Below are 16,596 nucleotides of genomic sequence, written 5' to 3' on the forward strand. Positions count from 1 at the left end.
CATGTTCATTCAAAACTTCATACCTACGAATTCTAGACCATTATTCGCTTGACTTAAAGTCGGAAAGAGAAAACAAAAAGATGGAACTCCAAAATATAAAGGAAACGAAAGGGGTGGATTTATAGTAAAATATTCGACAGAGCAATCAAAACAGATGATCGCATTTAAAGCGGATCCTAATTTCCTTAATTACCGAAGAACCAAATCTTATTACGAAGATTTCCTCTAAATTCCTTGATTTTCGGAAATCAACTGTGACTACGTCACCAGACAAGACGAATCTGCATTTATTCATTTCACTCTTTTGTAATAGCTTCATTAGTACTCTTCAAATAATCGAATTGTTTTATCCACATTGCTCAATGATGATAAAACTCTATTTATCAACTCATATTCGTCATGAAAACATTTTCATTGTTAGCCATGACCACCTCACTCAAATTTCGGGACGAAATGTCTTTAACGGGTAGGTACTGTGATGACCCGGAAATTTCTGATCAAATTTAAACTTAATCTTTGTACGATTTTGACACGATAAGCAAAGTCTGTAATATGGAGTCTCTAAATTTTTGAACTATTTCTTGTCTTTAATTACCCTTCGATTGTTCTCAACGATTCACGAACAACTATTTGTAAATAGATATGTGTATATATATATATATAAATAATAATTGGGTGTATAATTTGAAATATTGAATGTTGTTGTTAAGAAATATGATATTCTAATAATTAGTATTTAAAACATATCTATATATACATAAAAGTATATTAAAAATAAATAATTAAATGATTGTAATACTCGTTTGATGTTCCGATTGATATTAGAGAAGTTTAATTCAAACTTATATGATTTTAAAATAATCAGTGATTCGAAAATAAGTTTTATAAATTTTAGGCTTATTAATAATATATTTAGAAGTTATTTGTCAAATTTAAAAAAAATTTATATTTTACTTGGGAGATGGGAGTGAATAATTTATGTAATTTTTATTTAATAGTTAGTGACTGAGTTCTATACCTTAATGACCAAAATAAATAAATAGAGTTAATTTAGAAATTTGGGATTTTTCCGAAGACTTTATCCACCACTGATTAACAACGGAGCATGATATAACACTCTGTGGAAACTGATGGCATAAGAAGTCAAAATATTGAGATGACTATTTTGTGCTAGCTAACACGTTTTTTTTTCTTTCTTTAGTTAATATATTATTATTTAACTTGTGTATGGATGATGACTAATCAATTATGCATGTCTAATTTTTCACCTTATAAAAAGGCTTTCCATAAAGCCAAGTTGTAGCATCTGTACATGATTTCATTTAGTCATTATCTGAACAGCCTAAATCCATTATTTTTAACACTATATTCCACCATATAATTATAGACACAAGTGTAGAAGGAAGGATACATCAAAACCCACTATCTCTAGTTATTAAAGAGAATATATATATATATATATATATATATATATATATATATATATATATATATATATATATATATATATATATATATATATATATATATATATATATATATATATATATATATATATATATATATATATATATATATATATATATATATATAGACGCACAACTTTATGTGCATAAATATCAAACACAATATATGAATTTAATTAGAATAAATAACAAAGGTAAAGGATAAAAGGAAACCGAATTGTTGTCTGATGTCAACCCAAATACACAAAGGGATAAGACTTCATTACTTTTCTTTCTTCTCCAACGATGCACTCTCAACCACAATTAGTAATTCTCTTCTTTGCTTTATTTCTTCTTCACGTGATCAATAAAACAAGCATTACACTACCTTTTAACTCTGCTTTTGACTTTTTCAAGGACCCATATATTATTTTACCTACTCAATCATGTTTCCATTTGATATATCCTTACATGCATAGTTGAACTCTCATCTCCCATCATCATTAAAACCAGTGTACTTCTATCTCTTATTTTTGTTTTGTGATCAAACTAGTCTCTTGCAACTGCTATATACATGACTCAACTATCTTCATCATCGATCACTATTAACCACCACCACCTATGTCTTCCCATTGAAACCCACAACCCACAACCAAACCCCATCATCCAATCCATACGAACATATATGTTCTCTGTTTATTTTCGAATCAACCACTGGAGACCACACTTCCTGCAACTACCATGAACCGCCACCATTACCACCATCTTTTTCCACTCTCTCTATGTCTCTCTCTCTCTCTCTCTCTCGTGTTTTTTATTCGCTGAAACCATCACTGCAACCATAGCCAAACACCCACCACAACTTCCTATTTTTCGTACCTGCTGTTGCTGCTGTCATGCAGCTGTTTTCTGTTCAAAGTCAACCCGTAACAACGTCATTACTCACTGTTTTGTTGCTACAATGTTTCTGTTCGAAAACTGCTTAAACACCCAACTAGAACCAAACGAATACCATGTTTAAACCTATAACTACTGCTGTTTGATAACCTATTACTATGCAAATACACACAAACACAATAATCAACGAACCCTTTTCAATTAATGTTAACCTTCTATTGTTCTATTCGGATTTCCTATTTCAACGAAGGATATCAAATACCTGCACACTTCCAGTTGACTGCTGTAGGCTGAAATTTCACACGCTACTATGATATGTTGCATATGATCAAAGGATACTACTAAAGGGTGTTGCTCGATTACAACCAAATAATAAGAATTGATGTTTGCTGCCGTCGAGAGATAGAAATCTACGAAGAAACAAAAACTTTTAGGGGTTGTAACTTGGGTCATTTAATTTGAATTGGATTGGGCTTCAAGTGGGGTATTTATATTATAAGTCTTGGGCTTCTATTAGGATCACACCGTTTATCTAATTAAGGTATATCTTATTATTATTATTATCATTATTATTATTATTATTATTATTAATTATTAATATTATTACAAATATTATGCTATATAAGATGACTATGACATTATAAGTATTATTATTGTTGTTGTTGTTATTATTATTATTATTATTATTATTATTATTATTATTATTATTATTATTATTATTATTATTACTTATTAATATTATTACAAATATTATGCTATATAAGATGACTATGACATTATAAGTATAAGTATTAAGATTTATAAAATTAATGGTAAAAATTATTGTTAATATTATTATTATGATTAAATGTTATTAAAGTATTAAAATTATGGTTAGGATGATAATGATGATAATGAATGATATTCGTTTACGATGATGATGAAGGTGTTAAAAGATCATAATGATAAACGGGTTAGATGATGATTTGGGTTTTTAATTTAAGAGGAAAATTAAACAGTTTCGAATATATTAAATTTTTTTTTGGCGTGCGAGTTCATACAAGAAAGTAATGAGTGGTTTAGTGGTTGGGAGGAAAATTGTTAAGTGAGAGGTCGCGGGTTCGAGCCTGGGCTATGATATTATTATTATTATTATTATTATTTTGAAACCTATTCTTTAAAGGTAGTATTTTATTATTATTATTATTATTATTATTATTATTATTATTATTATTATTATTATTATTATTATTATTATTATTATTATTATTATTATTATTATTATTATTATCATCATCATTATTATTATTACTACAAATAAAGTGACTAATGCTATTATCAAAATTATTATTTTAAAAATCATTATTAAATCTAATTATTTGTATTATTATCATTATTTTAGTATGATCATAATTATTAATTTAACAAACAAATGATATTTATATAAAAATATATTTAATACACATAACTTAACTATATTAATATTGTTATTATTTAAAATATATAAAGTGAATATATTTAATTAAATAATGAAATATATAAGTTATTAATATAAAAAAGTTATCACTAATAAATATATATAAATTTATTCGATTACGATTATATGTTTTAATATATATAATTGATATAGGTTCGTGAATCTGAGGCCAACCTTACACTTGTTCAATGTCGTCATATGTATTTTTATTACAAAATACAGTATCGTGAGTTTCATTTGCTCCCTTTTTAAATGCTTTTGCAATATATATTTTTGGGACTGAGAATACATGCGCTGCTTTTATAACTGTTTTACGAAATAGATACAAGTAATTGATACTGTTGGGATTTAACAAGTTCATAATATACTTAAACCATTTTAAGAATTAAGAAAGCGGAAGCATGTTAATTACTAATTTTAGACTTGTTAAACTTTAACCAATTAAAGTTAAATCCCAATTAGGATCAAGTTGTGAAACATACTTACAAACTACAAGATAGATAAGAGATTATACCTTCTCCAAGCTATGTAGTTGATGATGAAGAATAGAGCTTCAAATGGATGAAACCTCAAGTAGTTATACCCCAAACTTATGCACCAACACCTAGCCTTAGTTAGGATTTACTTGCACTTGAATATTGCTTGCAAAAAAAATAAAAGAACACCTTACACTCTCACAAAGGCCACGGCCTGTTCAGCAGAAAATGAGAGAGTTTGATGCAGTTTTTTTGCTTGTTTTGATGTGTATGCATGTGTTGTGAAGTCTCCAAGAAGTCTTGGTTCATATGCTTAAGGAATATGTGGAAGTAACCACTTAAAGCCTAGTCAAATGCATGCTAGTTTAAGGCTCCAATGCCACTTCCAATTTTGTTTTATATTATTAGTTTTATAAAAGTTAGATTTTATAAAACTAATTTATAAAACTTCTATATAATTTTTATGTACATTTTTATTATATAAAACCCATTTATATAAAATGTAACATAAATTTATTAATTATTTAACCTATAAATAATTAAATCCAAATTATATAAATTATTCCATAATATATATATACACATCAAGTAATATTTAAGAAAACCATTTTTCTTAAGTTTCAAGTGACGCGTATTTAATCAATGATCCAATCGTTAAGATTAAATATGTATAAGGTGTCGGTAAGTTTGTTATTGGGTATGACCCGACTTGGATCATAACACATTAGCCACATTAATTTAATATGTCTCTCGGGCATACGAAATACCTTCAATCTCCCACTTGCATGAGAAACATAAGAAATTAATGCAAGTGATGGATACCATGTAACGACCATCCATCACCCCCAATATGTTATGACTTAGTGCCATTCAATAACATCATCCCTTTCGAGTTCCCATCTCGAATATGATTAGGTGAATCTTTCATTTATCCTTTCATCCTAGATGTCATGTTAAATCCAAGAGACATAGAGTGATCACTCTCTTTTAGATTTAACTTTATCAGGCCTTAGACATCTGACTCTCAACGAATAAGAGGGACAAATTCCATCTTTACTACATACGTCCTAAATATGTACCTTGCATTGTACCTGAGCTCTTCCTTATGAACTACCATATTTCAGAATAGTGAAGGAAAGAATCAAGGCACAATACTTGGTAAATATCTGAACCCAATATGTATCTCAGGTCAGAGGATACAATGATATTCGTCTTTACTCAAGATTACATGTGATCAACCATAAAGGCTCCATTTAGCAAATCTTGAGGGCGGGTCTTCCAATATTTGCATCCCACAAATATCTATGAACCTTGGTAGCAACCTTGCCCCACATTCAGTCCGTGAATGTATACCAATCCAAGTTCATAATAGTCTAAACCTCACACTTGTTCCCACGAATGTGATCAACTACGGAATTTAGAATAATTACTTATTCATGGATAAAATATGCAAAATAGGAACATGACTCAAAATAAATTAATACCATAATTATATTAATGAGTTTGAACAATTTCATTCCGTTACAATACTTAAAACAGATCATGAACAATCACTAGAATATCGAAGCCCTAATGCACAAACATGTCCTGTATGTTTTGATCCATGTAAGAGCTTCGTGAGAGGATCTGCTATATTAAGATCTGTGTGAACTTTGCGAATACATATCTTTCCCTTTTCAACTTCATCCCTTATGTAGTTGAATCTCCGCTCAATGTGACGGGTCTTTTGGTGAGCACGAGGTTCTTAGATTTGAGCAATCGCACCCTCGTTGTCACAAAAGATCTCAAGAGGGTCCTGAATGGAAGGGACTACTCCTAAGTCGTCGATGAATTTCTTCATCCATGCAGCTTCCTGAGCTGCCAATGAGGTGGTAATGTACTCCGACTCTGTAGTGGATAAAGCAACAACATCCTGTTTTGAACTCTTCCAAGAGACCGCACCTCCATTTAATGTGAAGACATAACCGGATTGTGATCGAGAATCATCACGATCAGTTTGGAAACTCGCGTCCACGTAACCTTTCACAGCGAGCTCCTTCTCACCAGACCCATATATTAGAAACATATCCTTAGTCCTCCTAAGGTATTTCAATATACTTTTAACAGCAATCCAATGACTGTTTCCTGGGTTATTCTGGTATCTACTTGTCAGGCTAAGAGCACATGACACATCCGGTCTAATGCATATCATTGCATACATGATTGATCCAATAGCAGACGCATATGGGACTTTCTTCATTCTTTCTTGTTCATCTTTTGTGGTGGGACACTGAGATGAACTAAGGAGCGTTCCTCTTTGAATAGGTACCAAACCTTTCTTAGAGTTCTCCATCTTGAACCTTTTCAAGATCTTTTCAATGTATGCACTTTGATTCAAACCTATCAATTTCTTGGATCTATCCCTGTAGATCCTAATCCCCAAAATGTATTGTGCTTCTTCAAGATCCTTAATGGAGAAGCAGCCTTTTAGCCAAGTTTTAACTCCTTGCATTGTCGGGATATCATTCCCAAATAATAATATATCATCCACATATAATACAAGGAACATGATAGTGCTCCCACTAGCTTTCTTATATACACAAGCTTCATCACCATTTTTAATGAAGCCAAATTTCTTGGCTTCCTCATTAAAACGATGATTCCACATTCTAGATGCCTGTTTCAATCCGTAGATTGACTTCTTTAACTTACATACTTTGTTAGGATGTTTTGGATCGACAAAACCTTCAGGTTGAACCATATAGACATCTTCCTCAATATATCCATTTAGGAAAGCGGTCTTGACATCCATTTGCCATATTTCATAATCATAATAAGCAGCAATGGCAAATAATATCCTAATAGACTTTAGCAGTGCCACAGGCGAAAAGGTTTCATCATAGTCAATTCCTTGAGTTTGAGTGAAACCTTTTGCTACAAGTCTAGCTTTATATGTATTTAAGTTTCCATGCATGTCGGTTTTCATTTTGAAAATCTATTTACAATCAACTAACTTGGAGCTAGTAGGTTTTACAACTAATTCCCAAACTTGGTGGTCATACATGGATTGCATCTCAGCGTTCATGGCTTCCTGCCATTTATCTTTATCAATCCTTGATAAAGCATCTTGGTAGTTTGTTGGTTCATCCAAATCAACCACATAGCAATCATCCATGAGAAAACCATATCTCTTAGGAGGATTACTAATCCTACCAGATCTGCGAACGTCTTGTGTATTTTGATCATCCATTTGATCACTCTCAACATTTTCATGTTGAGTGCTAGTGTCAGCCAATTGTGTATCATCTACTTGATCTTGAACCTCCTCAAGATCTATCTTCCTTTCACTATTTCCTTCCATTTGGAACTTAGTTTCAAGGAATTCCGCCTTCCGAGCAACAAATACATTCTGCTCGGATGGATCATAGAAATAATATCCCATATCATCTTTGGGATATCCTATGAAGATACACTTCATGGATCGAGCATTCAACTTATTAGGGACGTAACGCTTAGGGTAAGCTTCACATCCCCATACCTTTAAGTATGATAGAGATGGAGGTTTTCCAAACCACATCTCATGAGGTGTTCGTTCCACTTTCTTGGTTGGGGCCATATTTAGAATACGAGCCGCGGAGCATAGACAATAACCCCAGAATGATAGAGGTAAGGAGCTTCTAGCCATCATAGATCGAACCATATCCATTAAGGTTCGGTTCCTCCTTTCGGATACACCATTAAGCTGTGGTGTCCCGGGTGGAGTAAGTTGTGAGATAATCCCACAACTTCTAAGATGATCTTGGAAAGCATCGCTTAGGTATTCACCTCCTCTATCGGTATTGAAATGTCCCGTTCTTATTGATTAAAAACGTTCCATATTAATTGATTTCGTTGCGAGGTTTTGACCTCTATATGAGACGTTTTTCAAAGACTGCATTCATTTTAAAATAAACCATAACCTTTATTTCATCAATAAAGGTTTTAAAAAAAAACTTTACGTAGATTATCAAATAATGATAATCTAAAATATCCTGTTTACACACGACCATTACATAATGGTTTACAATACAAATATGTTACAACAAAATAAGTTTCTTGAATGCAGTTTTTACACAATATCATACAAGCATGGACTCCAAATCTCGTCCTTATTTAAGTATGCGACAGCGGAAGCTCTTAATAATCACCTGAGAATAAACATGCTTAAAACGTCAACAAAAATGTTGGTGAGTTATAGGTTTAACCTATATATATCAAATCATAATAATAGACCACAAGATTTCATATTTCAATACACATCCCATACATAGAGATAAAAATCATTCATATGGTGAACACCTGGTAACCGACATTAACAAGATGCATATATAAGAATATCCCCATCATTCCGGGACACCCTTCGGATATGATATAAATTTCGAAGTACTAAAGCATCCGGTACTTTGGATGGGGTTTGTTAAGCCCAATAGATCTACCTTTAGGATTCGCGTCAATTAGGGTGTCTGTTCCCTAATTCTTAGATTACCAGACTTAATAAAAAGGGCATATTCGATTTCGATAATTCAACCATAGAATGTAGTTTCACGTACTTGTGTCTATTTTGTAAATCATTTATAAAACCTGCATGTATTCTCATCCCAAAAATATTAGATTTTAAAAGTGGGACTATAACTCACTTTCACAGATTTTTACTTCGTCGGGAAGTAAGACTTGGCCACTGGTTGATTCACGAACCTATAACAATATATACATATATATCAAAGTATGTTCAAAATATATTTACAACACTTTTAATATATTTTGATGTTTTAAGTTTATTAAGTCAGCTGTCCTCGTTAGTAACCTACAACTAGTTGTCCACAGTTAGATGTACAGAAATAAATCGATAAATATTATCTTGAATCAATCCACGTCCCAGTGTATACGTATCTCAGTATTGATCACAACTCAAACTATATATATTTTGGAATCAACCTCAACGCTGTATAGCTAACTCCAACATTCACATATAGAGTGTCTATGGTTGTTCCGAAATATATATAGATGTGTCGACATGATAGGTCGAAACATTGTATACGTGTCTATGGTATCTCAAGATTACATAATATACAATACAAGTTGATTAAGTTATGGTTGGAATAGATTTGTTACCAATTTTCACGTAGCTAAAATGAGAAAATTTATCCAATCTTGTTTTACCCATAACTTCTTCATTTTAAATCCGTTTTGAGTGAATCAAATTGCTATGGTTTCATATTGAACTCTATTTTATGAATCTAAATAGAAAAAGTATAGGTTTATAGTCGGAAAAATAAGTTACAAGTCATTTTTGTAAAGGTAGTCATTTCAGTCGAAAGAACGACGTCTAGATGACCATTTTAGAAAACATACTTCCACTTTGAGTTTAACCATAATTTTTGGATATAGTTTCATGTTCATAATAAAAATCATTTTCCCAGAATAAAAACTTTTAAATCAAAGTTTATAATAGTTTTTAATTAACTAACCCAAAACAGCCCGCGGTGTTACTACGACGGCGTAAATCCGGTTTTACGATGTTTTTCGTGTTTCCAGGTTTTAAATCATTAAGTTAGCATTCATATAGATATAGAACATGTGTTTAGTTGATTTTAAAAGTCAAGTTAGAAGGATTAACTTTTGTTTGCGAACAAGTTTAGAATTAACTAAACTATGTTCTAGTGATTACAAGTTTAAACCTCCGAATAAGATAGCTTTATATGTATGAATCGAATGATGTTATGAACATCATTACTACCTTAAGTTCCTTGGATAAACCTACTGGAAAAGAGAAAAATGGATCTAGCTTCAACGGATCCTTGGATGGCTCGAAGTTCTTGAAGCAGAATCATGACACGAAAACAAGTTCAAGTAAGATCATCACTTGAAATAAGATTGTTATAGTTATAGAAATTGAACCAAAGTTTGAATATGATTATTACCTTGTATTAGAATGATAACCTACTGTAAGAAACAAAGATTTCTTGAGGTTGGATGATCACCTTACAAGATTGGAAGTGAGCTAGCAAACTTGAAAGTATTCTTGATTTTATGAAACTAGAACTTTTGAAATTTATGAAGAACACTTAGAACTTGAAGATAGAACTTGAGAGAGATCAATTAGATGAAGAAAATTGAAGAATGAAAGTGTTTGTAGGTGTTTTTGGTCGTTGGTGTATGGATTAGATATAAAGGATATGTTATTTTGTTTTCATGTAAATAAGTCATGAATGATTACTCATATTTTTGTAATTTTATGAGATATTTCATGCTAGTTGCCAAATGATGGTTCCCACATGTGTTAGGTGACTCACATGGGCTACTAAGAGCTGATCATTGGAGTGTATATACCAATAGTACATACATCTAAAAGCTGTGTATTGTACGAGTACGAATACGGGTGCATACGAGTAGAATTGTTGATGAAACTGAACGAGGATGTAATTGTAAGCATTTTTGTTAAGTAGAAGTATTTTGATAAGTGTCTTGAAGTCTTTCAAAAGTGTATGAATACATATTAAAACACTACATGTATATACATTTTAACTGAGTCGTTAAGTCATCGTTAGTCGTTACATGTAAATGTTGTTTTGAAACCTTTAGGTTAACGATCTTGTTAAATGTTGTTAACCAAATGTTTATAATATCAAAATAGATTTTAAATTATTATATTATCATGATATTATGATGTACGAATATCTCTTAATATGATATATATACATTAAATGTCGTTACAACGATAATCGTTACATATATGTCTCGTTTCAAAATCATTAAGTTAGTATTCTTGTTTTTACATATGTAGTTCATTGTTAATATAATTAATGATATGTTTACTTATCATAATATCATGTTAACTATATATATAACCATATATATGTCATCATATAGTTTTTACAAGTTTTAACGTTCGTGAATCACCGATCAACTTGGGTGGTCAATTGTCTATATGAAACCTATTTCAATTAATCAAGTCTTAACAAGTTTGATTGCTTAACATGTTGGAAACATTTAATCATGTAAATATCAATCTCAATTAATATATATAAACATGGAAAAGTTCGGGTCACTACAGGTATGAAGTACCTTGATTGTCTTATTGAGTTGATTTTGTACTTCGTTTTGATATTCTTTGAATGCTTCAAAAGTTTCGTCCTTATGTCTTAACAAGTAGACATATCCGAAACGACTGAAGTCATCAATGAAAGTAACGAAGTATCTTTCACCATTCCTAGTTATGGGCTTAAAGGGTCCACATACATCTGAATGTATTAATCCCAATAAGTCCTTAGCCCTTTCATAGGTCCCTTTGAAAGGTGCTTTAGTCATTTTGCCTTGTAAACAAGATTCACATACATCAAACGAGTCTAGTTCATTTGATTTCAAAAGGCCATTCTTTTGAAGTGTATGCATTCGATTCTTGTTTATGTGACCAAGGCGACAATGGCATAAGTAGGAATCACTCAAATCCCTTTTGAGTTTCTTGGTGCTAGTATGGTATATTGAGCTACTAGATGATGTGTCATCATGAACCAATTCATAAATTCCATTTGAAGGCGAAGCCTTAAAATAGAATACATTATCTAAATAAACGTAGATATCATCATTAACAAAATTAATATAAAAACCACATTGTTTTAAACAGGAAACTGAAATAATGTTTCGACATAAATCCGGTGCATACAAAACATTGTTCAAAATAAGTTCTAAACCACTTGGAAGCTTTAATACAAAGTCTCCTTGAGCCTTCACTTGAACTTTGGCTCCATTACCCATAAAGACACTTGATGTTCCCGTTTGCTTGCTACTTCTTTTGGACCGCTGCAAAGAATTGCAAATGTGAGTTCCACATCCAGTGTCTAATACCCATGCATTAGAAGAAGTAATACTAAGCTCTATATATACCATATATATATTACCTGAGGTTTGCCTCGCATCCCTCTTTTCCTTCAACTCCTTAAGGTAGACCGGGCAGTTTCGTTTCCAGTGACCCATTTCACCGCAACCGAAGCACGGGTCTTCCTTGGGGTTTGCTTGTCCGGCAACCTTTTGCTTCTTGTTCTTGTTTTTGGTTGGGGTAACCATCCTCCCCTTTCCCTTGCCTTGATGGGTGGGTCCTTTCCTCTTAGCTGCCTTTGGCTTAGAGGTGTTATTACCTTTGGACCCACCATCATTGATCATTAGCACGGGTGAAGCCCTCTTACCCATGCTAGTTTCTGCCGTCCTAAGCATGCCATGAAGTTCGCCAATGGTCTTATCCATCCCATTCTTATTGTAATTAATTACAAATTGGTCAAACCTCTTTGATAAGGAGTTTAGGATAAGATCCGTGGCTAGCTCATTAGATATGTTGAGATTAAGACGGTTTGCGCGATCAATGAGGCTTTTCATCTTAAGGACATAAGATGAAACGGATTGGGAGTCGTCAATACGACATGCATGAAGCGCTCGGACCGTTTCAAAGCGCTCGACACGAGCTTGTTGAAGGAACATCTCCTTCAATTGTGTGATCATGTCGTATGCAGTATGATGCTCGAAATCCTTTTGGAGTTTGGGTATAATAGTCCCAAGCATTAGGCAAGCGACTTGCACCGAATCGGCGCAATACTTATCCCAATAAGCCATGCCTTCCGTATCATCCTCTTCGGGTTGATCGGGAATGGGGTCTTCCAACACATACGCCTTATCCTCAAGTTTGAGGACAATCCTAAGATTGCGGAACCAATCCATAAAGTTCGTATGGTTGAGTTTGTCTTTCTCGAGGAGAGACCTTAACGATAGGTTGTTCAAGTTAATAGGTGCGTTTTGCATGTTGTTGTTATTGGCGGCCATCTACAAAATTTAACAAAGTTCATTTAAGTATCGATTTTAAATTTAACAATCAATACCCTTTAAATCCAATTGATATATATTAAATTTTAGAATCCAACGGTAAACCAAATTTTGGTTAGGTGACCTTTATCCCGTTATTTGATTTAGCTAGGTAGTCATTTATATGACAATTGCAATCCTTTTGCAACTTCTAAATTATGGGATCATGCAATCCTTTTGCATGGCATATTTATCCCATCAACGCCTATTTGTTCCTCATGCTTCGGTGACCCTAAGTTCATGATTCCCAAATCAAGTCGTCCTACTTGTGGAAACATGTAAAATTAACATACAAGTGGTTAGGTGACCTTTATCCCACAAGCATGCGAATTTTACCTTAACCATATTAGTTAGCTCATAACGGTTAGGTGACCTTTATCCCATTATGAGTTCCCTACTATGTTTAAGTGTCCCACAAAAGGATGGCGTTAAACTTGTTTACCTTGTCAATTAAGGGATTTTAAGTTTTCGTTAATTCTAGTTTAAGAAAACATTTATGCCATACACCAACATGCATTTAGTGTATGGTTCATTTGAAATCCATTTTCAAGTCTTGTAATTTTAGCCAATTACTTGATATAAACCATTTTATATATATATGATCCTTATCATGTTCTTAATAACCGATTATTAATGTCCTTTTAGCCATTTTTAATTTAACCATTTAAATTGGCGTTTTGCATGTCGTTAATAATGTTATAATTTAACCAATTAAATTGCCATTTTCTAGTTGTCGACTTGTGTGATTAACTTGTAGCATACAAACATACAATCCACATAATCATACAAAACAACCAAGCATGCAAAACAACATGTTCACAATCAAGCCTTTTGGTAAGCATTTTGTTTAGCCGAAAACAAAATGCCACCGGGTAAGGGGTAATTACACAAAGTAGGATATTTCAAATCTCCCACTTAACCTTGCATCCAAATGCTTCTTCATGTGTTCTTCAAGTCTTCATCATTCTTCATCATTTTACAAAATATATCCTAATACATTTTGTCTAAAAAATGAAATTACAACCTAATCTATTTTACATACCAAATATAAAATAAATTACATAACCAAATGAATTATTACATGCCAAATGAATAAATATTATTACAAACCAATTGAATAAATATCAATCAACCATGCATGCAACCAAACACAAGGTCAAGGCTTAGATTGTGAACTTTAACTACATAAGAGATAGGCAGTACAGAATCACAAGTGATTGGCAGTACAGAATCACAAGTGATTGGCAGTACAGAATCACAAGTGATTGGCAATACAGAATGCAGAATCACAAGTGATTTTGGCCAAAATGACAAACCACCCAAAACCGAAAATTTTACATTCTACTTCATGCATGTTCATAGAATGCAAAATTATAGTGGGTTTGATAACCATCTCGAAGCATATTTCAACAACTTCGGCTCTAGATACCATTGTTGGAATTTAACAAGTTCATAATATACTTAAACCATTTTAAGAATTAAGAAAGCGGAAGCATGTTAATTACTAATTTTAGACTTGTTAAACTTTAACCAATTAAAGTTAAATCCCAATTAGGATCAAGTTGTGAAACATACTTACAAACTACAAGATAGATAAGAGATTATACCTTCTCCAAGCTATGTAGTTGATGATGAAGATGATGATGAAGAATAGAGCTTCAAATGGATGAAACCTCAAGTAGTTATACCCCAAACTTATGCACCAACACCTAGCCTTAGTTAGGATTTACTTGCACTTGAATATTGCTTGCAAAAAAAATAAAAGAACACCTTACACTCTCACAAAGTCCACGGCCTGTTCAGCAGAAAATGAGAGAGTTTGATGCAGTTTTTTTGCTTGTTTTGATGTGTATGCATGTGTTGTGAAGTCTCCAAGAATTCTTGGTTCATATGCTTAAGGAATATGTGGAAGTAACCACTTAAAGCCTAGTCAAATGCATGCTAGTTTAAGGCTCCAATGCCACTTCCAATTTTGTTTTATATTATTAGTTTTATAAAAGTTAGATTTTATAAAACTAATTTATAAAACTTCTATATAATTTTTATGTACATTTTTATTATATAAAACCCATTTATATAAAATGTAACATAAATTTATTAATTATTTAACCTATAAATAATTAAATCCAAATTATATAAATTATTCCATAATATATATATACACATCAAGTAATATTTAACAAAACCATTTTTCTTAAGTTTCAAGTGACGCGTATTTAATCAATGATCCAATCGTTAAGATTAAATACGTATAAGGTGTCGGTAAGTTTGTTATTGGGTATGACCCGACTTGGATCATAACACATTAGCCACATTAATTTAATATGTCTCTCGGGCATACGAAATACCTTCAGATACTACATTCTATAGCTGGATTATTAAACCGAATATGCCCCTTTTTAGTCTGGTAATCTAAGAATTAGGGAACAAACACCCTAATTGACGCGAATCCTAGTGATAGATCTATTGGGCCCAACAAGCCCCATCCAAAGTACCGGATGCTTTAGTACTTCGAATTTATCATGTCCGAAGGGAGTCCCGAAATGATGGGGATATTCTATATGCATCTTGTTAAGGTCGGTTACCAGGTGTTCACCATATGAATGATTTTTTTATCTCTATGCAGTTTGCGAAATGCCTGATATGAGATGTATATTTATGGAAAAATTGAAATCTTGTGGTCTATTAAAATTATGGAAATGATTGATTATGTTAAACTAATGAACTCACCAACCTTTTGGTTGACACTTTAAAGCATGTTTTTTCTCAGGTATTAAACGAATCTTCCGCTGTGCATTTGCTCATTTTAGAGATATTACTTGGAGTCATTCATGACATATTTCAAAAGACGTTGCATTCGAGTCGTTTAGTTCAACAAGATTATTATTAAGTCATTTATAGTTTGGATATATTATGAAATGGTATGCATGTATGTCAACTTTCGATGAAATGAAAGTTTGTCTTTTATAACGAATGCAATGTTTGTAAAATGTATCATATAGAGGTCAAATACCTCGCAATGTAATCATATGTTATTGTATTCGTTCTTATGGATTAGGACGGGTCACGACATGTGGTATCAGAGCGGTGGTCTTAGCGAACCAGGTCTGCATTAGTGTGTCTAACTGATAAGTCGTTAGGATGCATTAGTGAGTCTGGACTTCCACCGCGTCTGTATGTCAAAAGTTTTGCTTATCATTTCTAGTCGAAAATCATCTACTTATTATCCTTAGGAAATTACCTGCTTATCATCTTAAGTCTAGACACGTCTTACTGCATTTAGTGCATCGATAGTGTATACACAAAAATTTATATCTTAGCGTATCTATTACTATAGATCTTTCCTGACAGCTTTCGTAGATTCCTCCGTAACTTATGGGATTTTAGTATTATATTTGCATATGTAAATCGTGTATTGCAGGGTACTAATCTACATCCTATAATCTATTTCATA

The sequence above is a fragment of the Rutidosis leptorrhynchoides genome, chromosome 4, assembly GCF_046630445.1.
Source record: "Rutidosis leptorrhynchoides isolate AG116_Rl617_1_P2 chromosome 4, CSIRO_AGI_Rlap_v1, whole genome shotgun sequence".
NCBI classification, from domain to species: Eukaryota; Viridiplantae; Streptophyta; class Magnoliopsida; order Asterales; family Asteraceae; genus Rutidosis; species Rutidosis leptorrhynchoides.